The sequence below is a fragment of the Meles meles genome, chromosome 16 (assembly GCF_922984935.1).
Source record: "Meles meles chromosome 16, mMelMel3.1 paternal haplotype, whole genome shotgun sequence".
Taxonomy (NCBI): domain Eukaryota; kingdom Metazoa; phylum Chordata; class Mammalia; order Carnivora; family Mustelidae; genus Meles; species Meles meles.
Genome location: NC_060081.1, coordinates 11,792,821 through 11,815,818, shown reverse-complemented (window position 1 = coordinate 11,815,818; position 22,998 = coordinate 11,792,821). Strand labels below are relative to the sequence as shown.

General features: G+C 47.2%; 1 pseudogene; it reads left to right on the top strand.

Annotated features, from left to right (window-relative positions):
- The first annotated feature begins 928 nt into the window (after positions 1-928).
- LOC123927123 lies at positions 929-1,855 on the top strand (annotated as a pseudogene).
- Positions 1,856-22,998: the final 21,143 nt, after the last annotated feature.

The window sequence follows — 22,998 nt, the reverse complement described above, 5'->3', positions numbered from 1 at the left end:
GCACACATCTGTTTCTAACCCTTATGCAAGAGCTATTTGTATACAAGTCTATTTCTCCCGCTAAGCGGTATGCCTCTAGAGGGAGGGGGGCATTAGCTACCCCTCCCCTTTTTAGCATTACACATGACCTTAGCTGTCAGCAATTGGGCTCCGAGCATTTCACCAACGACCTCATTGAATTTTATTCACTCTCTGCACACAAGTATTCTTTTTTTTTTTTTTTAATATTTTATTTATTTGACAGAGAGAAATCACAACTAGGCAGAGAGGTAGGCAGAGAGAGAGGAGGAAGCAGGCTCCCTGCGGAGCAGAGAGCCCAATGTGGGGCTAGATCCCAGGACCCTGGGATCATGACCTGAGCTGAGGCAGAGGCTTTAACCCACTGAGCCACCCAGGCGCCCCTGCACACAAGTATTCTTGTGCTGTTTCCCTGACGGGAAAGTGGAGGAGCAGGGAGGCCTGCTAGCTTCTCAGAGGTCTCACAACCCACAATCAGTGGACCTGAGAATCAGACCCTCCCAGCAGCCTCCAGACCCCGTGCATTCAGACCCACACACACAGGAGGCACCCAGAGTTTGTCCATCCCAAGAGGGGTGGACTGCTTTAAGAATTATCACTGTGATTTCTGATATGCGTTCTCATGATTAACATTAGTAAGTGAACCGTATGTCAAGCAAATACACTGAATGAAAATCTCCCACTGAACTTTGTTGGGATTTTAAAAATGCATTCTCACAGTGTTTTGTGTTCCAGTAAATACACGTTACTCAGACTTGATTTGATCACTGACTCATATGTGATTCCTACTGTTAAAAGTACCATCCTGCCACAAGAAACTGCCCAGGGCTCCTCCACAGCTCAGCACTGGTGGGGCCCTCCCAGTGCCTGGGGAGATCGTATAGGTCTCCAGGGACGCTTTTGACCCAAAATGCGATATTTGCACCCCTTTTTAAAAAAGAACAGACATATTTCCTTCCCCTCAGCCACCCAAGATGCCAAAAAGGAAAAAAACAGGGGGAGGGTGGCGCCAGCCCCTGCTGACATGAAGAAACGGGAGGCCAAGGAGGTGGTCAAGCCTGTATATGAGAAGAGGCCCAAGAATTTTGGCATCAGAGGGGAGATGCAGCCCAAAAAGGGCCTTACCCGTTTTGTCAAAGGGCCCATCACTCTGGCTGCAGCAGCAAAGGGCTATTGTCTATAAACAGTCAAAAAGGCCTCTCCCCAGGACTTGGACGGCCACACAGCTCCTCAGCTGCTTCCAGGGGCCCGCAGGTACAGACCGGAGACAGAGCAAGAGAAGCAGCAGAGACTGTTGACCAGAGGTGAGAGCAAAGCTGCCAGCAAAGGAGATGTCCCCACTAAGAGGCCACCTGTCCTTCAGGGCTTAATAGTGTCACCAGTTTGGTGGAAAACAAGAAGCCTCAGCTGGTAGTGATTGCACAGGCCATGGATCCCACTGAGCTGACTGTCCTCCCAACTGCCCTGTGTCATGAGATGGTGTCCCCTACCTCATCATCAGCAGGAAGGCCAGGCTGGGGCGTCTGGTCCCCAAGCAGCCTTGCACCGCTGTCGCCTTCACACAGGCTAAGTCGGAAGACAAAGAGGCTCTGGCTAAGCTGGTGGAGGCCATCAGGACAATGGCAGATATGATGAGACCCACCATCACTGGGGAGGCAGCGGCCTGGGTCCAAAGGCGGTGGCTCGCATTGCCAAGTTGAGAAAGGCACAGGCTGAAGAAATGGCCGCCAAACTGGGCTTAGTGGACGCTGTTGAATTTTCTGTACATAAAAGTAATAAACAGTTCTTTCAGCCGGTGTCAAAAACCAAACAAATAAAAAGAACAGACATGCACTGAAAATGTACTAATAACACACGCATGGACGCCACGCAGTAGTTACCGTTTCGTTGACAGATGTACCAGAAGCCTGATATGTAGGAAGCAACTAGGCATTCTGCACATTTTCGTCAACGGTACGAGGGGTGTTGCTCTCTTGATGCTGTTGTTTGCTCAGTAGCCTAGGCCAGGGCACTAATTGTGCAACGCCTTACTTCCTAATAGACAGTCAGTCTGCAGAGGGGAGGAGGGGTGGGCATGCCTCCAAGCTCAGAAAGCCAGGAGCAGGAAACGTGGGTGGTAGGGGCCCTCCAGGGCCGCACCCAGCTCTGCCTTCCATCTCGAGGCCCCTTTTGAAACCAGGTTCCACTGACCTGAAGGGGAAAGTGAAGAAGAAATCGAGCGCATGAATCGAATTCCTTTACATGCCCGGGGCTTCGTAGTACACCCCCAGACGTGGGTGACATGGTGGGTGATGACATGGGCAATTCAGATTCCAGGAAACCCTGCTCTCGGAGAGCGCTGTGTTAGGTTCTCTGTGTTAGGTTAGGGAGCTGGGGCCCTGCGACCCAGACCGAGCATGCCCTTTCCCAGCAGTCATGGCCGGCCGCTCTCCTACGCACGGAGTGGAGGGACAGCCGGCAACAGCCTGGAACACAGCTGGTTTGTGGCACAGGAGGGAGAAGGGAGCAAGACGGGGGCAGCTGAGCCTCAGGCACCTTGCCGGCTTCTCCCAGAAGAGCCTCTAGGAAGTGCGTGCTATGTCTGTGTTCTTGCCCAAAACACTCAAGCTCTGCGTCACATGTACTCGTTATGATGCGAAATTAGACATGTTAGTCCAGGAGCACAGCTTTCCACTTTCTGGCTTCTCAAGATGAAACCCTGCGAAATGAGGTGGAGAAGCACATGGGGAAGCCAGCAGGAGGAAATGCTCCTGTGCAGCTGTGGGTGCAGGAGAACCTACAGCCGGTGGGGAAACATGGCCTGGAAGGGCCTGCTACTCTAGCTCCAGACGGGCCTTGGCCTCCTGGGTCAGCAGCCCGGCCTTGGAACGTTTGCGGGGCCTGGCTGCTGACATCAGGAGGCCTCTAGGGAGGTCGGAGGTGGATGACTCCTCCGGCTCGGTAACAGGGGCTTTCTCCGCCGCCGTTCCAGGAAGAGAGAGGTGTCAGGGCACCAGAATCCTCTCTCCTGCTGTCTCACAGAGATGAGGGAAGAAGCTTCTGATCCAGCTCCCTGTGGGGTTCTTGCCCAGTTCGTTCTGTCGTAGGCAAGATCTGTCCCAGGGGAGCCGCTGGGGGAGTCAGGCCCACGAACCCACAGACCAGCCCGTGCCCAGGCAGATGGAGCCACAGGGACAGCTGCAATAGGATCCCTGGCCAGAGGGCCCTTGCAGTCCTGGCGGGAGGTGACTGGGGCAGGTGAGGGTCAAGTGGCATGCTGTCCCTTCTGTGGGTGAGGATAGAGATGGTGAGGTCTGTGCTGAGCTGACCCCACGGGGCACAGAGAGTGGGCTCTGTTGCTTTGTACCCACGGAGTGAAGGGCGCTAGTCAGGGGGGACGAGCGCATCAGGCAGTTCAGCAGCCCCTGCAAGCACACCCGGCCGCCACGCCTTTTGCTGGGACAGTTCCCTCAGTGCTGAGTCTGCCTTTCCTCATCTGTAGAATGAGGAGAAAACAGTGCGTGTGTCATGCCGGGCACAGAGTGGGTGGCACCAAGTACTGCCATCCACGGAGTCTTCCAGTGGCCCCTTGTCTAGGACAAGCAGGGCCACAGGCACGAGCTGCCATCAAGGCTTTTCAGCTGAAGAGGGGCATGGTCAGGCCAGAACTGACAGGAGTCCCTTCAGAGTTGGTAACTGAGGAAGCTGACAGGCAACCCAGGGATGGGGAGGAGGCTCCCGCCCCCCTAGCAGATACCACCCCCCTGCCCCGCCCTAGCTCTTCCAGCCTCATTTACCCAGCCGCGTCCCCGCTACATCATCATAGCCTGGGTCCATGGACCGATGATGTTTCTGGGGATGGAGATGCATTTATTCATCTCTCTCAGCCCCACAACAGTGCCAGTCACAGAGTAGAATCAGTAACACTTTGGGGATCTTGGGTGGCTCAGTCAGTTAAGCGTCTACCTTTAGCTTGGGTCATGATCCCGGAGTCCCTGCTTGGCAAGGAGTGTCTTTTCTCCCTCTCCCTTTGCTCCATCCCCCTGCTCATGTGTTCCCCCCTGCCCCGTCAAATAAATATATAAAATCTAAAAAAGATAAAGAAAGGAAGAACCCTTCAATCCCTGGGACAGGCCAGCTCGGCAAGCAGAGAAAGAGGCCCTGCCCCTGAGGATGGGTAGCCTTGCAGGGAGAGAAACTGTTCTGGTGAAAACAAGATTTTCTAGAGGAGAGGCCACTAGAGTCAGGGGGGAGGTGCTCTCCAGAGCTCAGAGGTGTCCTCTAGTTCCAGTATCCCAGTGCATGTCCCTGTTCTAGGAACCCTGGGAGCAGGCACCTACAAGAGAGGCCTGAGAAGAACCAAGAAATCAAGTGAGGACCTGTTGGAAGTGCCCACTGGGGCTCCTGTCTTAGGAAGGAGGCAAAGGCTGGTTTGCTGCACAACTGGAGGCAGAGCTCCTGCCACATGCTCGGTCCCAGAAGCAAGGCTGTGGGAGAGGAGGGGATAGGGACCCAGGCTGGCCCAGGCATTGCGACCCCCTGGGCTCACAGCCTGGCCAGAACTCTCGTGTCCTCCTGCCTCTGGTGTGGATAGTGATGCAGGGCTGGGATGGGCTGGCTAAACAGGCTGGAAATGGGTAGGGTCTGATCTTGCTGGTGGAGGCAGAGGGCTGAGAGCCACTGCTACGGGCAGTAGGTGGCAGGCAGGTGGAGAGAGACAAACGCCCCAAGCAAACCGAAGTTACGGAAGCACATTAAGGAGAGCTGTTGCTGTTGTTGTTTTTAAAGGGGTAGAAGGGAGATATCCAGAATATATAAAGAAATCTCAACACTCAAGAATGAAAAACAAGTAATTCAATTAGAAAATGGTCAAAAGGCGGGTGGGAGTCAAGATGGCGGAGAAGTAGCAGCCTGAGACTACATCAGGTAACAGGAGATCAGCTCGATAGCTTATCTAAACATTGCAAACACCTACAAATCCAACGGGAGAGCGAAGAGAAGAAGAACAGCAACTCTAGAAACAGAAAATCAACCACTTTCTGAAAGGTAGGACTGGCAGAGAAGTGAATCTAAAACGACGGGAAGATAGACCGCGGGGGGAGGGGCCGGCTCCCGGCAAGCGGCGGAGGAACGGAGCACAAAATCAGGACTTTTAAAAGTCTGTTCCACTGAGGGACATTGCTCCAGGGGCTAAACCGGGGTGAAGCCCACGCGAGGCCAGCGTGGCCCCAGGCCCCGCAAGGTCACAGAAGGATCGGGGGTGTCAGAGTGTCGGAGAGCTCGCAGCTATTAGAACGGAGAAGCCGGCTGCCAAGACAGAGCCGAGGACTGAACTCTCAGCTCGGGGTTACCTTGAACTGGTCGCGGGCTGGGTGAGCTCGGAGCGCGGCTAGAGGCTGGGGATACGGGAGTGATTGGGTGCTGTCCTCTGGGGGCGCACTGAGGAGTGGGGCCCCAGGCTCTCGGCTCCTCCGGGCCGGAGACTGGGAGGCTGCCATTTTCATTCCCGTCCTCCGGAACTCTACGGAAAGCGTTCAGGGAACAGAAGCTCCCAAAAGCGAACCCGAGCCGATTACTTAGTCCGGCCGCCGGTAAGGGCGGTGCAATCCCGCCTCGGGCAAAGACACTTGAGAATCACTACAACAGGCCCCTCCCCCAGAAGATCAACAAAATATCCAGCCAGGACGAAGTTCATCTATCAAGGAGAAAGCAGATTCAATTCCTAAGACAGCAGAGCAATTCCAGAGGAGGAGAAAGCAAATCACGGAACTCATGGCTTTCTCCCCATGATTCTTTAGTCTTGCGGCTACTTCAATTTTTTTTTCTTTTTTCAATTTTTTTTTCTTTTTTCAATTTTTTTTTCTTTTTTCTTTTTTCTTCTTCTGCTAAATTTTTTTAAAAACTTTTACCCTTTTCTTTTTTAACGTTTTTTGACTAGTTCATCTAAATATATATATTTTTCTTTCTTTTTTATATTTTTTTATTTGTTTTATTTTTTAAATTTTTTTCTTTTCTTTTTTTTTTTTCTTTTTTTTTCAGAACCTGTTTTTTATCCCCTTTCTCCCCCCCACAATTTGGGGTCTCTTCTGATTTGGTTACAGTGCATTTTTCCGGGGTCTTTGCCACCCTATTAGTAGTTTATTTGCTCCTTCATATCCTCTTATCTGGACAAAATGACAAGGCGGAAAAAATCACCACAAACAAAAGAACAAGAGACAGTACCGAAGGCTAGGGACCTAATCAACACAGACATTGGTACTATGTCAGATCAAGAGTTCAGAATGACGATTCTGAACATTCTAGCCGGGCTCGAAAAAGGCATGGAAGATATTAGAGAAACCCTCTCTGGAGATATTAAAGCCCTTTCTGGAGAAATTAAAGAACTAAAATCTAACCAAGTTGAAATCAAAAAAGCTATTAATGAGGTGCAATCAAAAATGGAGGCTCTCACTGCTAGGATCAATGAGGCAGAAGAAAGAATTAGTGATATAGAAGACCAAATGACAGAGAATAAGGAAGCCGAGCAAAAGAGGGACAAACAGCTACTGGACCATGAGGGGAGAATTGGAGAGATAAGTGACACCATAAGACGAAACAACATTAGAATAATTGGGATTCCAGAAGAAGAAGAAACAGAGAGGGGAGCAGAAGGTCTATTGGAGAGAATCATTGGAGAGAATTTCCCTAATATGGCAAAGGGAACAAGCATCAAATTCCAGGAGATGCAGAGAACCCCCCTCAAAGTCAACAAGAATAGGTCCACACCCCGTCACCTAATAGTAAAATTGACAAGTCTTAGTGACAAAGAGAAAATCCTGAAAGCAGCCCGAGAAAAGAAGTCTGTAACATACAATGGTAAAAATATTAGATTGGCAGCAGACTTATCCACAGAGACCTGGCAGGCCAGGAAGAGCTGGCATGATCTATTCAGAGCACTCAACGAGAAAAACATGCAGCCAAGAATACTCTATCCAGCTAGGCTATCATTGAAAATAGAAGGAGAGATCAAAATCTTCCAGGACAAACAAAAACTGAAAGAATTTGCAAACACCAAACCAGCTCTACAGGAAATACTGAAAGGGGTCCTCTAAGCAAAGAGAGAGCCTAAAAGTAGTAGATCAGAAAGGTACAGAGACAATATACAGTAACAGTCACCTTACAGGCTGATAATGGCACTAAATTCATATCTCTCAATAGTTACCCTGAATGTTAATGGGCTAAATGCCCCAATCAAAGACACAGGGTATCAGAATGGATAAAAAAACAAAACCCATCAATATGTTGCCTACAAGAAACTCATTTTAGACGCAAAGACACCTCCAGATTGAAAGTGAGGGGGTGGAAAACAATTTACCATGCTAATGGGCATCAGAAGAAAGCTGGGGTGGCAATCCTTATATCAGATCAATTAGATTTTAAGCCAAAGACTATAATAAGAGATGAGGAAGGACACTATATCCTACTCAAAGGGTCTGTCCAACAAGAAGATCTAACAATTTTAAATATCTATGCCCCTAACATGGGAGCAGCCAACTATATCAACCAATTAATAACAAAATCAAAGAAACACATCAATAATAATACAAAAATAGTAGGGGACTTGAACACTCCCCTCACTGAAATGGACAGATCATCCAAGCCAAAGATCAACAAGGAAATAAAGGCCTTAAATGACACACTGGACCAGATGGACATCACAGATATATTCAGAACATTTCATCCCAAAGCAACAGAATACACATTCTTCTCTAGTGCACATGGAACCGTCTCCAGAATAGATCACATCCTGGGTCACAAATCAGGTCTCAACCAGTATCAAAAGATTAGGATTATTCCCTGCATATTTTCAGACCACAATGCTCTGAAGCTAGAACTCAATCACAAGAGGAAAGCTGGAAAGAACCCAAATACACGGAGACTAAACAGCATCCTTCTAAAGAATGAATGGGTCAACCAGGAAGTTAAAGAAGAATTGAAAAAATTCATGGAAACAAGTGATAATGAAAACACAACAGTTCAAAATCTATGGGACACAGCAAAGGCAGTCCTGAGAGGAAAATATATTAGCGGTACAAGCCTTTCTCAAGAAACAAGAAAGGTCTCAAGTACACAACCTAACCCTACACGTAAAGGAGCTGGAGAAAGAACAAGAAAGAAATCCTAAACCCAGCAGGAGAAGAGAAATCATAAAGATCAGAGCAGAAATCAATGAAATAGAAACCAAAAAAACAATAGAACAAATCAATGAAACTAGGAGCTGGTTCTTTGAAAGAATCAATAAGATTGATAAACCCCTGGCCAGACTCATCAAAAAGAAAAGAGAAAGGACCCAAATCAATAAAATCATGAATGAAAGAGGAGAGGTCACAACTAACACCAAAGAAATACAGACAATTATAAGAACATACTATGAGCAACTCTACGCCAACAAATTGGACAATCTGGAAGAAATGGATGCATTCCTAGAGACATATAAACTGCCACAACTGAACCAGGAAGAAATAGAAAACCTGAACAGGCCCATAACCAGTAAGGAGATTGAAACAGTCATCCAAAATCTCCAAACAAACAAAAGCCCAGGGCCAGACGGCTTCCCAGGGGAATTCTACCAAACATTTAAAGAACTCATTCCTATTCTCCTGAAACTGTTCCAAAAAATAGAAATGGAAGGAAAACTTCCAAACTCATTTTATGAGGCCAGCATCACCTTGATCCCAAAACCAGACAAGGATCCCACCAAAAAAGAGAACTATAGACCAATATCCTTGATGAACACAGACGCAAAAATTCTCGCCAAAATACTAGCCAATAGGATTCAACAGTACATTAAAAGGATTATTCACCACGATCAAGTGGGATTTATTCCAGGGCTGCAGGGTTGGTTCAACATCCGCAAATCAATCAATGTGATAGAACACATTAATAAAAGAAAGAACAAGAACCATATGATACTCTCCATAGATGCTGAAAAAGCATTTGACAAAGTACAGCATCTCTTCCTGATCAAAACTCTTCAAAGTGTAGGGATAGAGGGCACATACCTCAATATTATCAAAGCCATCTATGAAAAACCCACCGCAAATATCATTCTCAATGGAGAAAAACTGAAAACTTTTCCGTTAAGGTCAGGAACACGGCAGGGATGTCCATTATCACCACTGCTATTCAACATAGTACTAGAAGTCCTAGCCTCAGCAATCAGACAACTTAAAGAAATTAAAGGCATCCAAATTGGTAAAGAAGAAGTCAAACTATCACTCTTCGCAGATGATATGATACTATATGTGGAAAACCCAAAAGACTCCACTCCAAAACTGCTAGAACTTGTACAGGAATTCAGTAAAGTGTCAGGATATAAAATCAATGCACAGAAATCAGTTGCATTTCTGTACACCAACAACAAGACTGAAGAAAGAGAAATTAAGGAGTCAATCCCATTTACAATTGTACCCAAAACTATAAGATACCTAGGAATAAACCTAACCAAAGAGGCTAAGAATCTATACACAGAAAATTATAAAGTACTCATGAAAGAAATTGAGGAAGACACAAAGAAATGGAAAAATATTCATGCTCCTGGATTGGCAGAATAAATATTGTGAAAATGTCTATGCTACCTAAAGCAATCTACACATTTAATGCAATCCCTATCAAAATACCATCCATTTTTTTCAAAGAAATGGAACAAATAATCCTCAAATTTATATGGAACCAGAAAAGACCTCGAATAGCCAAAGGAATATTGAAGACCAAAGCCAAAGTTGGTGGCATCACAATTCCGGACTTCAAGCTCTATTACAAAGCTGTCATCATCAAGACAGCATGGTACTAGCACAAAAACAGACACATAGATCAGTGGAACAGAATAGAGAGCCCAGAAATCGACCCTCAACTCTATGGTCAACTCATCTTCGACAAAGCAGGAAAGAATGTCCAATGGAAAAAAGACAGCCTCTTCAATAAATGGTGCTGGGAAAATTGGACAGCCACATGCAGAAAAATGAAATTGGACCACTTCCTTACACCACACACGAAAATAGACTCCAAATGGATGAAGGACCTCCATGTGAGAAAGGAATCCATCCAAATCCTTGAGGAGAATGCAGGCAGCAACCTCTTCGACCTCAGCCGTAGCAACATCTTCCTAGGAACAATGGCAAAGGCAAGGGAAGCAAGGGCAAAAATGAACTCTTGGGATTTCATCAAGATCAAAAGCTTTTGCACAGCAAAGGAAACAGTTAACAAAACCAAAAGACAACTGACAGAATGGGAGAAGATATTTGCAAACGACATATCAGATAAAGGGCTAGTATCCAAAATCTATAAGGAACTTAGCAAACTCAACACCCAAAGAACAAACAATCCAATCAAGAAATGGGCAGAGGACATGAACAGACATTTCTGTAAAGAAGACATCCAGATGGCCAACGGACACATGAAAAAGTGTTCCACGTCACTCGGCATCAGGGAAATACAAATCAAAACCACCATGAGATATCACCTCACACCAGTCAGAATGGCTAAAATTAACAAGTCAGGAAATGACAGATGCTGGCAAGGATGTGGAGAAAGGGGAACCGTCCTCCACTGTTGGTGGGAATGCAAGCTGGTGCAACCACTCTGGAAAACAGCATGGAGGTTCCTCAAAAGGTTGAAAATAGAACTACCCTATGACCCAGCAATTGCACTACTGGGTATTTACCCTAAAGATACAAACATAGTGATCCGAAGGGGCACGGGCACCCGAATGTTTATAGCAGCAATGTCTACAATAGCCAAACTATGGAAAGAACCTAGATGTCCATCAACAGATGAATGGATTAAGAAGAAGTGGTATATATACACAATGGAATACTATGCCGCCATCAAAAGAAATGAAATCTTGCCATTTGCGACGATGTGGATGGAACTAGAGCGTATCATGCTTAGTGAAATAAGTCAATTGGAGAAAGACAACTATCATATGATCTCCCTGATATGAGGACATGGAGAAGCAACATGGGGGTTAGGGGGATAGGAGAAGAATAAATGAAACAAGATGGGATTGGGAGGCAGACAAACCATAAATGACTCTTAATCTCACAAAACAAACTGGGGGTTGCTGGGGGGAGGTGGGATTGGGAGAGGGGGAGGGGGCTATGGACATTGGGGAGGGTACCTGCTATCGTGAGTGCTGTGAAGTGTGTAAACCTGGCGATTCACAGACCTGTACCCCTGGGGACAAAAATACATTATATGTTTATTAAAAAAAAAAAATTTGGAAGGGGAGGCGAACCATAAGAGACTATGGACTCTGGAAAACAACCTGAGGGTTTTGAAGGGTCAGGGGTGGGAGGTTGGGGGAACAGGTGGTGGGTAATAGGGAGGGCACGTATTGCATGGAGCACTGGGTGTTGTGCAAAAACAATGAATACTGGTACGCTGAAAAAATAAATAAAATGGAAAAAAAAACCCACACTCCTGAAAAACATCTGGCTAAAATAAAGACGAGTCACAACAACAAACACTGGTGAGGATGTGGAGAAACTGAGTCCCTCATACATTGCTGGTGGGGATGGAAGATGCTATGATGGTTCTGATACACAGCTGGTAGTTTCTTAAAACATGAAACATGCAACTGCCATATGACCCAGACATTGCAGACTCTTGCACATTTATCCTGGAAAAAACACAAACTCCATTCATACGCACATTCACACACTAACGTTCGTGGAAGCTTTATCTGTAAGAGCCCCAAACTGCAAAAGACTCAAGTGTCCTTCAATGGAGAGGTGGTAGACAGACTATGGTACGTCCATCCCGTGAGATGTTGGTCAGCAATAAAAAGCCAACTGCTGACTGATACAGGCAACAACCCCAGTGGATCTCAAAGGCATTATGCTGGTTGGGGGGAAAAAAAAAAGGCAAATTCAACAGGTCATATACTATGTGACTTCATTTATATAACAGGTTTGAAATCATAAAATTATAGAGTTGCAGAACAGATTGGTGGTTGCAGGGGGTGGGGAGTTACAGGAGGGAGCTGGGAGTGGCTACAAACGACGGGGGCATCCTCGGGGGGGCGGTGGGGATGGGTTGTATTGTATCTTGGTGGTGGTCACATGAGTCTATACATGTGATAAATTTGCATAGAACTAACTACACGTGTACACACACACTCACATGCTCACACAAGTGCCAAACAGGCGAAGTCTGGATGAGGCCAGTGGACGTGCCCGTCTCAAGTTCCTGGCTCGGTACAGTACTGTAGTTCTGCAAGATGCCAGCACTGGGGGGAAGCTTGGTGAGGGGTGTGGAGAATCTGTCTGTAGTACTTCTTCAAATTGTGGGTGAATCCACAGTTAGCTCAAAATAAAAAAATTTTAAGAGGATGGGTGGAATTGGAACTGAGTTTGGAGCAAAAAGTTGAAGAAAGTGAGTGGGGGATAGCACAGCTGAAGAATGTGACGTTAAAGACCAGAGGAGCAGGATGCTCTCAACACCTGCACCCCAACTTCACGCCGTCTTCTCCATCAAGGACAGGAAATGTCAGAAGAGAAGGGGGTCAGGGGAGAGAGGTGCCCCCCCCACGGGGCTCGCTGTGCAGGGCTGTGCTAGGTGTGCTGAGGGTCGGGTCCACTGTGTTCACCGGCTCCCCTGCTGTCCTACAAGCCCACTACGCTGGCTCAGGCTCCCCAGGGCAGCTGAGGACGTGCTTGGGAAAGTCCAGGGCTTCCTAAGCTGCTTTGGTAGCCCCATCCAGCCAGGGCACGTCTGCCAGGGGTCAGGGCGCTCCCTAGGCTTAGAGGTGTCTGAGCCGAGCTAGGGAGGCTTCATGCTGGAGTGGATGACAGTGGTGGCGCCAAGTCTGAGAGTTCAGCTCTCACTTGTCTACTCTGCTCCGTCGTTCTAATTGTTCCCACCCTTTTATTTGCATCCTGATGTTTTTGGCAGTCAAAGGGAATCGCTGTCTGGAAGGGTCACCTAGAACAGCCCTTCTAAGAGGAAGGAGGCTTGCATCCACAGTAACAGGTGGTTCCCTTTAGCAGGCCCAGTTAGCTCCTTGGGAGCCCCTGCTATTACCACTTGTAATACTAAATCAACTCATTACCTACGGACTGTTATAGTAGGTGTTAGTTGAAGGTAACCTTGCTGCAGGGACAGGGAAGGCAGAGTCTGCGGCTGTCCCTCTGCCTGTGGATGAGCCAGGCTCGACCCCGATGAGGCTCAGCACCGCTCAGCCAGGCAGCCGTCACTCTGAGATGACAGCATTTTACTCATAATGCTCCACGTTTTCATGGAATTTTAATTTTAAAAAGAAACTGCTAAATGAGCATATGCTCCATATGAATTGAGTCTCCTACCAGTTGAGATCAGTCAGAGTTAGCCAGGTGAGTGTTGAGGGGCATCTTTGTCTCTCCAGCTGTCTGCACCTGTGGTCCCTGGCCCCACATATGAGCCTCCCTGGGGAAGAGCACCAGCGTCCAGCCCCACCCCATCCACATGGCCCACTGGGCCTGGGGTCAGTCCAGGCGTCAGCATCTTCTATAGGCTTCCCAGGGCTGTTAACATGCTGGCAAGATTAAGAACCGCTGTTCGATGCCTTCATTTCAGGGAACAACTTGGGCCTCAGTGTTGCTAATGTAGAGCGATCAGGCTCATGAGAATGACGGAGAAGAGAACACTCACATAGATGTGCATTTAGACAGAGCTGCAGACACTCCAGTTCCATTTATGAATTGCAGATTGCCCAAACTAGAATATGTGCTAAAAGGAACAAATACACATTAATATGTAAATGAGCTGTCACTGAATTTCCTCTGGTAATGGATCTACACCCCTCAGACATTTGCTTCGTTAACACCCTCCCACTGACAGGTTGCCCTGGCTCATTTCCATGATTTCTGGTTCCTTCTCCTCCAGCCTCTGTTTTTTTTACAAAGTTTTATCAAGCACCTTTTCTGGGTGCAACTCTGGGGACACACGATATATAAAATGCCATCTGTCCCCTAAAGCACTTGGACCGGGGGTTCACTCGGGCTCTGAGTGCCCACCCTCTTGCCATCTGGAGTGTCAGGCCGTGCGGTTCCTGAGCATCTCACTGAGCCCTGCCCTGAAGCAGACAGGTCCTCACTGTCTGAGAGTACCAGGGGAGGCCTGTCTTCAGAGGCACTCAGCTGCACCATGCAGGGCTCTAGCTGGGTCTCTAGGAGACTTGAGACAGGTGGCTCGGGCCAGCAAGGATGGCTCCGTGACAGGCAGAAGCTCCCAGAAAGGTTGACCCATGACTTCAAAATTTCACCTTTTAAGGAGTGGCTTTAAATTCCCTTTTTTTTTTTTTAAAGATTTTTTTTATTTATTTGACAGACAGAGATCACAAGTAGGCAGAGAGGCACACAGAGAGAGGAGGAAGCAGGCTCCCCGCTGAGCAGAGAGCCCGGTATGGGGCTAGATCCCAGGACCCTGGGATCATGACCTGAGCTGAAGGCAGAGGCTTTAACCCACTGAGCCACCCAGGCGCCCCAGGAGTGGCTTTAGAGTACAGCAAAATGTACCAAGAGCCTTGAGGTGTTCATACTCTTTGGCCTTTTGGGAAATCTATCAAAAGAAGTAATCACAGATGGACACAAAAACTGTGTCAAAGGATATTTGCTGAAGCATTATCCATAATAATGAAAGAAATGATAAGGAACTTGAACGTCCAGCCACAGGGAATTGTTTAACTCATCTGTGATATGCAAGAGTAACAGGCAGCCACCCGCAACTGTCTATAGGGTCAGGTTCAAGATTTAATAATAAGTGAAGAGGCAGGTAAACCCTGTGATAGGCAGATAGAGAAAACCATGGTTACGGTAAACTAAATGGAAGATAAACATCAAAAAACTCACCCCTCAGCTTGAGGCTCACTTGTGGTTTTCATTTTCTTCTTGATTCTCTTTCCTTATTTCCCCTATTTTCTATGAATTCTTCTCTGATTTAGAAAGCCTTAGTAATTTTTTCAAAGATTTATTTACTTATTTTAGACAGAAAGAGAGACCACATGAGTGGGAGAGGGACAGAGGGAAAGTGAGAGGGAGAATCTCCAAGACTCCCCACTTAGTGCAGAACCCATCGTGCAGCTTGAACCCAGAACCCTGAGATCATGACCCAAGCTGAAATCCAGAGTCAGACACTCAACTGACTGAGCCACTCAGGTACCCTGAGAAACCCCCGTGCTGACCCGGGAACCTGCTTCTCCCTCTCCTGCTGCCACTCCCCCTGCTTGTGCACTCTCTCTCTGTCAAATAAATAAAATCCCCCCCAAATTTTAAAAATAATAATTTTTTAATTATTTTATTTTATAATTATTTTAATTATTTATTTATTTTTAATTAATAATGCAAAAGGCATCTTTACCTAGTGTGAAACTGATAGGCATGGCCACCAGACACGCCTGCTCAGAAAGCGGATGTCATTAGCTACGAAGGGGACTCCCACGTGGGTAAGCTTCAGGCAACCACCAGCAGTTCAGCAGTGTTATTTTACTTCTTGCTATGAGGGGTGTGGTCCATCCTCACTGTGGTGGCCTGTCACCCACACGTCCCAGGACCACATCCAGCTGGGGTCTTATCTAAGAAGACACTAGCCAGTATCATACACACGGAGGTTGAAAAGAGCTTGCTTTTTAGGGTACACTTTCTCTTTCTGCCAGCATCTCATCTGCCACCTGGTGAAAGCCCTGCTGGGGACACGGGCCAGTTGACAGCTGGAGACTCTACCCCACCAGGGACCCCAAAGCCAGCAGCGTAACTGGAGCCTCATGGGCAGATAATGGTGGATGTGTTCAGCCATTGCTAAATTAGTTGCGGTACTGCTACTAGTATCTACTGCAACGAAAGTAGATCAAATCCTCCACTTACTGCAGAGTGGGGGGAGCGTGAGGCGTTATTTGCTGAGCCTAGGCACAGTGTGGGAGTACAGAGACCCGAAGGCCGGGGAGACCAGGCGGCTGCACACGGAACAGCTCTTTTGTCTCTTGGTCTCACCCCAAAGCAGGAGGTGGCCTGTCCTTGGAAGGTGGGGATCTGTGCTGTGGCAGCCCTTGCAGGCTACCAGCTGTGACGAAAACAGCACCCCCAGCAGGGCTGTGGGCCCCAGCTACGTACAGGCACTGGCTCAGTAGAAACTGCTGCAATTAGAGTAGAGAAGCAGAGCTGTGCAGCGCAAATAGAAAACCTCGATATAGGATCGATCTCCAGCTGAATGGGAGCCCACGTCCCAGTCCCCGAGGCCTTAGCCATGATGGCAAATCGGTGCTTGCCAGCCCTGCTAGGAACATGCCTGAGCAGCTCAGGGAGACAGGAGGTCAGGGAGGCAGCTGACCCTGGTTTTTAGCCCCTGGGGCAGCATGGGTGGTCCCGGGTCATGAGGCTACCCAGGGGAGGCCGCTGAGGTTTCTGCCCCCCCCAGGTCATTCTAAAGAGTTACTATGCCGTAGTTGTCAGGTGCCTGCCGCGGAGTGAGTGCTGAATTAGAGAACTCAGTGGAATGGTGTGCATCTACATGCAGCACAGCTCCCGAGGGGAGCACCTGTGCATGGCAGAGCCGGTGCGGTCTTATACCCAAGCCGGGGGCAGTGCGTGCCACTCTGTGAACCAGGTCCCCTGCCGGAACAGGCCCTGCCCCCTCTGGTCCCACAGGACCCATCCACCTATAACAGGCGCCACACGGTGGGGCCAGCCATGCTCATCCCCATCCACATTCCCTCTGGGACGCGGCCCCTGACACTTGACCTGGGAGCTGTGCTATGCTGCCCGCCTCTCGTTCCCACACACCCTCAGAGCCTTCCAGGAGGCCGTTTCTGACCAGGACGTAAAGGAACGCTTACCTCCTAGAAGAGTTCAGCACCTCAGTAGCCCTGGGCCACATCCCCACCAGAGGGAAGCAGACCCCCAGGCCACACCAGATAGACCCATCTGTGGCCTCCTCACACCACCATCAAGATTGCCCCCACCTTCCTAGGCTGGCTCTGCAGATCCCTAGCATCCTCACCAACTGGCAATGGCAGTTCCTGGCCTTGATCCTCCAGCCTGGACAGTTCCCCCAGGGCTTGCCTGAGACCCGCCAGTGGGACAGCGAAATCTCTCTGTAGGTTACCTCCACCTACACGCTGGCTTCAATCATGTACTGAGTTTGCAGCTCTCCCACCCCAATCTCTGGCTTCTCTGGGGCCACATCTGAGTCCTGAGAAGCACCCTTTTAAGGAAAAGGCAAAGTGGAAGCAACTGACCCCATTTCTCCTGCCACAGTAGTCACAGGCTGCAGGAAACTATGCCCCCAGTGGCCCTGGAGGGACAGCAAGCTGTGCATATTTGAAGGTCCTCAATCCTAGGCATTCTCTGGCAGATGTCTGCTTTATCTACCCCCTAACTGAGCTCTTGGGAAAATAAGGGCGTGTCTCTGGCCATCTGCAGCTGCTGCTCTCCACTTCCCCTCATGCCGCCCAGCCCAGGCCTACGAATGTCTAAAAGTAACCATCTCTCATGACAAATTGTCTTCTGGAAGCAGTGCATGGGAGTCGGGTTTTAAGAGAGCAGCAGGTGTATGCTGGTGGGACAGTTGCTGGGCTGGCAATGTGGTCCCCACAGTGTGCCAGGTTCCCAAAGAAGCATAGTGGTTTTGGTCTTTGGAGAAGTCTGTCTCCTGCAGTCAAGATGGAAAGTCCCTCAGTGACTCCTGGGTCACCTGTTGGAATAGCTCAGGTTAGCCTGCTTAAGGACCCATCAGTCATAAAACGCCAGGGAGAGAGGTCACATGACTGACCATTGCACTTACTCTAAAAATGAGGCTCCCTTTCTAAAGACTGAAGGCTTTTTCTTGTCCACTGTCGGGCCTGCCTGACACACATCTATGTGCCCAGCACCACAGCTGCCTCTCTGCATTATGGCCCTGCGTTAGCTCAGGTATCTGGGGCCCCCCAGTCTAACCACTTGTCATCTGAAGTAGATGCTGCTTTTACTAATTCTCCCCGTTTAATCAGAAGCCTTGGTGGTGATCTCCAAAACGACTGTGCTGGGCAGCTAATTGCGCAGGAAGGAAGACATACCAGGCCCCTGCTTCACCCTGTGTCTGCAAGCTGGTCACAGGTCCAAGTTCATGGTAACAAGACCGTGAGTGTCAAGGGAGGAGCTGCCTGCTGACCGCAGCTTCTGCACTCCCACTGCCAATAAAGATCCAAGCTCCTGGCAGCCAGGGAACTGGGGGAAGTGGGTATAAAAGTATGCTTTATTGCGTCTTTTTACAGATTATAGATCCTTTCTTTTACTTCTCACAAAGGCTTCATCTGTCATCCTCTGAGACCTCAAATTCAAAGCAGTCTTCCTTTTCTTGAGTTTAGACCTCAGGGACTCCCCCCACCACCCCTTGCTGGCCTTGTGGACTTGGGCAAGTCACCTCTCTGAGTTACTTTCAGCTCATCTTTAAATAAGGACAATAACGCCTACTTTCTGGGGGGTGTAAGGCATAAAGGAAATGTGCAGAAGGTGTCTGATGTGGGACCTGGTACAGAGGGACTCTATTTCTGATTGTGGTTCCGCAAATGCACCCTCTCCCTCACCTTGGTCCCCATCACCCCCTCACTCCTGGTTAATTCCCACTCAATCTTCTGGCCTCAATTAAGATGTCACTTCTTCCAGGAAGCCCTCCTTGATTACTTCGGTGTTCTCAGAGCCCTGATGTTTGCCCCAACCAGTAAGCCTTTGCTTCCAACAAAACACTGCCCCACCCCAGGGTAGGGACTCTGCCTCATTGTTTTATTGGTTGTTTCTCTAGGACTTAGGAGAAGGTCTAATCAGTAGTACTTGCCACCGAGTTGACACTCAAAAGTTTTAACTGAAAAATTAAATGGCTTAATTTGGCTGACAGAAATAACTCATAGCGTATTCATAGAGGACACACTTCTACAAATGCTTACATACACATGCCACAGCCCACACAGGCTCACAAGCACTAAATTCTCTTCAGTGTCTAAACCCAGCTCAGTCAACATTTATTGATCAGCTGCCACATGCAAGCACTGAGATGATTCTGAAGGGGAAAAGAGAGTAGGCATGAGGGCATGTGCGTCCACATCCATGGGAAACAAGCCAGGTGCTCAGGAAGTCTGACACTAAACAGAATGTGGCATATTTGAGGTAAAATGGTGTTTGTTTCCTTCCTCCCCACAGTGAGAAAAAAAGGAGAGAGAGAAGATAAAGTAAGTTTAAAGAGAGAGAAATGTCGTACACCTTTCCCCATTCTCAAGATGTGCCCTGACAAGTCCTAAATAGTAGAGAAAGACTGGGGAGCTCTCACAGATTGGAGGAGGCCAAAGAAGCTGGACAAATGCAAAATGGGGTCCTGGCCAAGAAAACAAACATTAGTGGAACAGTTGGCAAAATTTGAATGAGGTCAAATAGTAGCATTCCAATGTTAATTTTTGTCAGTGGTGCTGTAGTTATCTAAGAAGTTCATGTAAGAGGAATGGGGTGAAAGGTATATGAGAATTCTGTATTATTTTGCAACTTTTTTATGAGTCTAAAATTATCTCAAAATAAAAGATTTGTTTAAAGAAAAGAAGCAGATGTGGCTGACGGGCTGCTAATCTTAAAAAATTTGCTTTGCAGTTAATTTCTCTTGAAGGACCTCAAGATGTCATCAGAGTCCTGAAGCCACCTTCCCAGCTCCATAGAGAGCTGAGTGGAAATAACTGGCTGAGGGATCCTTGAGGAGAGCAGAAGGCCAGGGGAAATAGTGGGGTGGAGGACAAGAGTGGGAGAGCAGACCCGGAGGTCTCCCCAAAGCCCATCCAGGGGGACTAGTGGACTGTCTGTTGATCTGGGCTGAAGGTCAACTTGATGAGAAGAGTCCAGACAGTTTGGACCCCTCTGGGATTTAAGAATCACCATCTTTAAGGATGATTCCGACAAGCTAAAGCATGCACATGGCATAAGGACTCTAAGATGGGCAGGAAGTTCCAGAGACTGGAAGGTGGGGAGGGGAAGATGGGACAGGGAGAAAGGCTAGGGCATGAGAGACAAACCTGAGCCATAACGGAGATGGAAGCAAAGGATCTGATGGTACTGAGAAGTAAGTGATGTGTTTGGGTGAAGAGGAAGTTTCTGGGTTGCTGGAGATCTAGGTAGGGACTGAGGTCATGGGAGCAGAGCAAGAAAACCCATCAGCCCAGACAGGCTCTGAACGCTTTCTTCTGGAGAAACCTGAGAGTATATACTAATGGGGTATTCTGACCACAGCCTCAGAGTGCACAGCTGGGGAGGATGAAGCTGAGAAGGGTCTGCAGGCAGGCATAGGCTGAGGCCAGGAGGACTTCTGCAAGGACAGATTTGATGACACCTTGTCACCAACAAAAGTTTTAGCAGTTAAGTGGTGGGTAAAACAGATGTCCTATCCTCCCTCCGGTCTCACCCTGTTCCATCCTGAATGCCCCACTACCACTCTCTCCAAGACCCAATGCAGAGCAAGGATACTCTGGAAATTACCCATAAAAACATCCATGCTGAATGTGTAAAAAAAATGGCCATTTTAGGCCTAAATGCTCCCATAAAATGGCACAGGGTTGCAGATTGGATAAAACGACAGGACCCATCCATATGTTGTCTACAAGAGACCCATTTTGAACCTAAGGATACATCCAGACTGAAAGTGAAGGGATGGAGAAGCATCTTTCATGCCAATGGGCCTCAAAAGAAGGCTGGGATAGCAATTCTCATATCAGACAAATTAGATTTTAAACTAGAGACTGCAGTCAGAGATACAGAAGGACATTACATCATTCTTAAAGGGACTATCCATCAAGAAGATCTAACAATTGTAAATATTTATGCCCCCAATATGGTAGCACCCAATTACATAAGAAAACTGTTAATCAAGATAAAGAGTCACATTGATATGAATACATTAATAGTAGGAGATCTTAACACGCCACTCTCAGTAATAGACAGATCATCCAAGCAGAAAATCAATAAAGAATCAAGAGCATTGAATGACACATTGGACCAGATAGACCTCATAGATATATAGAGAACATTCCACCCTAAAACAACAGAGTACTCATTCTTCTCAAGTGCACATGGAACCTTTCCCAGAACAGACCACATACTGGGTTACAACTCAGGGCTCAACCGATACCAACAGATTAAGATTATTCCCTGCATAAGGGAAGCAAGGGCAAAAATGAACTATTGGGATTTCATCAAGATCAAAACTTTTGCACAGCAAAGGAAACAGCTAACAAAACCAAAAGACAACTGACAGAATGGGAGAAAATATTTGCAAATGACATATCAGATAAAGGGCTAGTATCCAAAATCTATAAGGAACTTAGCAAACTCAACACCCAAAGAACAAACAATCCAATCAAGAAATGGGCAGAGGACATGAACAGACATTTCTGCAAAGAAGACACCCAGATGGCCAACAGACACATGAAAAAGTGTTCCACGTCACTCGGCATCAGGGAAATACAAATCAAAACCACAATGAGATATCACCTCACACCAGTCAGAATGGCTAAAATTAACAAGTCAGGAAATGACAGATGCTGGTGAGGATGCGGAGAAAGGGGAACCCTCCTACACTGTTGGTGGGAATGCAAGCTGGTGCAACCACTCTGGAAAACAGCATGGAGGTTCCTCAAAAGGTTGAAAATAGAACTACCCTATGACCCAGCAATTGCACTACTGGGTATTTACCCTAAGGATACAAATGTAGTGATCCAAAGGGGCACGTGTACCCGAATGTTTATAGCAGCAATGTCTACAATAGCCAAACTATGGAAAGAACCTAGATGTCCATCAACAGATGAATGGATAAAGAAGAAGTGGTATATATACACAATGGAATACTATGCAGCCATCAAAAGAAATGAAATCTTGCCATTTGCAACAACGTGGATGGAACTAGGGGGTATCACACTTAGTGAAATAAGTCAATCGGAGAAAGACAACTATCATATGATCTCCCTGATATGAGGACGTGGAGATGCAACATGGGGGGTTAGGGGGATAGGAGAAAAATAAATGAAACAAGATGGGATTGGGAGGGAGACAAACCATAAGTGACTCTTAATCTCACAAAACAAACTGAGGGTTGCTTGGGGGAGGGGGGTTGGGAGGGGGAAGGGGGGTTATGGACATTGGGGAGGGTATGTGCTATCATGAGTGCTGTGAAGTGTGTAAACCTGGCGATTCACAGACCTGTACCCCTGGGGATAAAAATACATTATATGTTTATAAAAAAATAAATAAAACATTGTTGATGAAAAAAAAAGATTATTCCCTGCATATTCTCAGATCACAATGTTTTGAAACTGGAGCTCAATCACAAGGAAAATTGTGGAAGGAATTCAAACACCTGGAAGCTAAGAATGCTTAAGAATGCTTGGATCAACCAGGAGATCAAAGAAGAACTTAAACAATTCATGGAAACCAATGAGAATGAAGACAATTTGGTCGAAAACCTATGGGATACAGCAAAGGTGGTCCTAAGGGGGAAATACATAGCCATCCAAGCCTCCCTCAAAAAAAAAAAAAAAAAAGGAAACATCCAGAATACACCAGTTCTCTCTACACCTTAAAGAACTGGAGCATCAACAACAAATTAAGCCAACCCCACACACAAGAGTGGAAATAATCAAGATTAGAGCAAAGATCAATGAGATAGAAATTAGAGATACAGTAGAATGCATCAATGAAACTAGAAGATTGTTTTTTGAAAGAATCAGTAAGATCGATGAACCATAGGCCAAACTAATCCAAAAGAAAAGAGAGAAGGCCCAAATTAATAAAATTATGAAAGAAAAGGGAGATAACACAACTAACACCAAGGAAATAGAAACAATCATTAGAAGTTATTATCAACAGTTACATGCCAAGAAGTTAAGCAACCTAGATGAAATGGATGCATTCCTGGAAAACTATAAACTTCCAAAACTGAACCAGGAAGAAATGGACAACCTAAATAGACTGATATCTAGTAATGAGA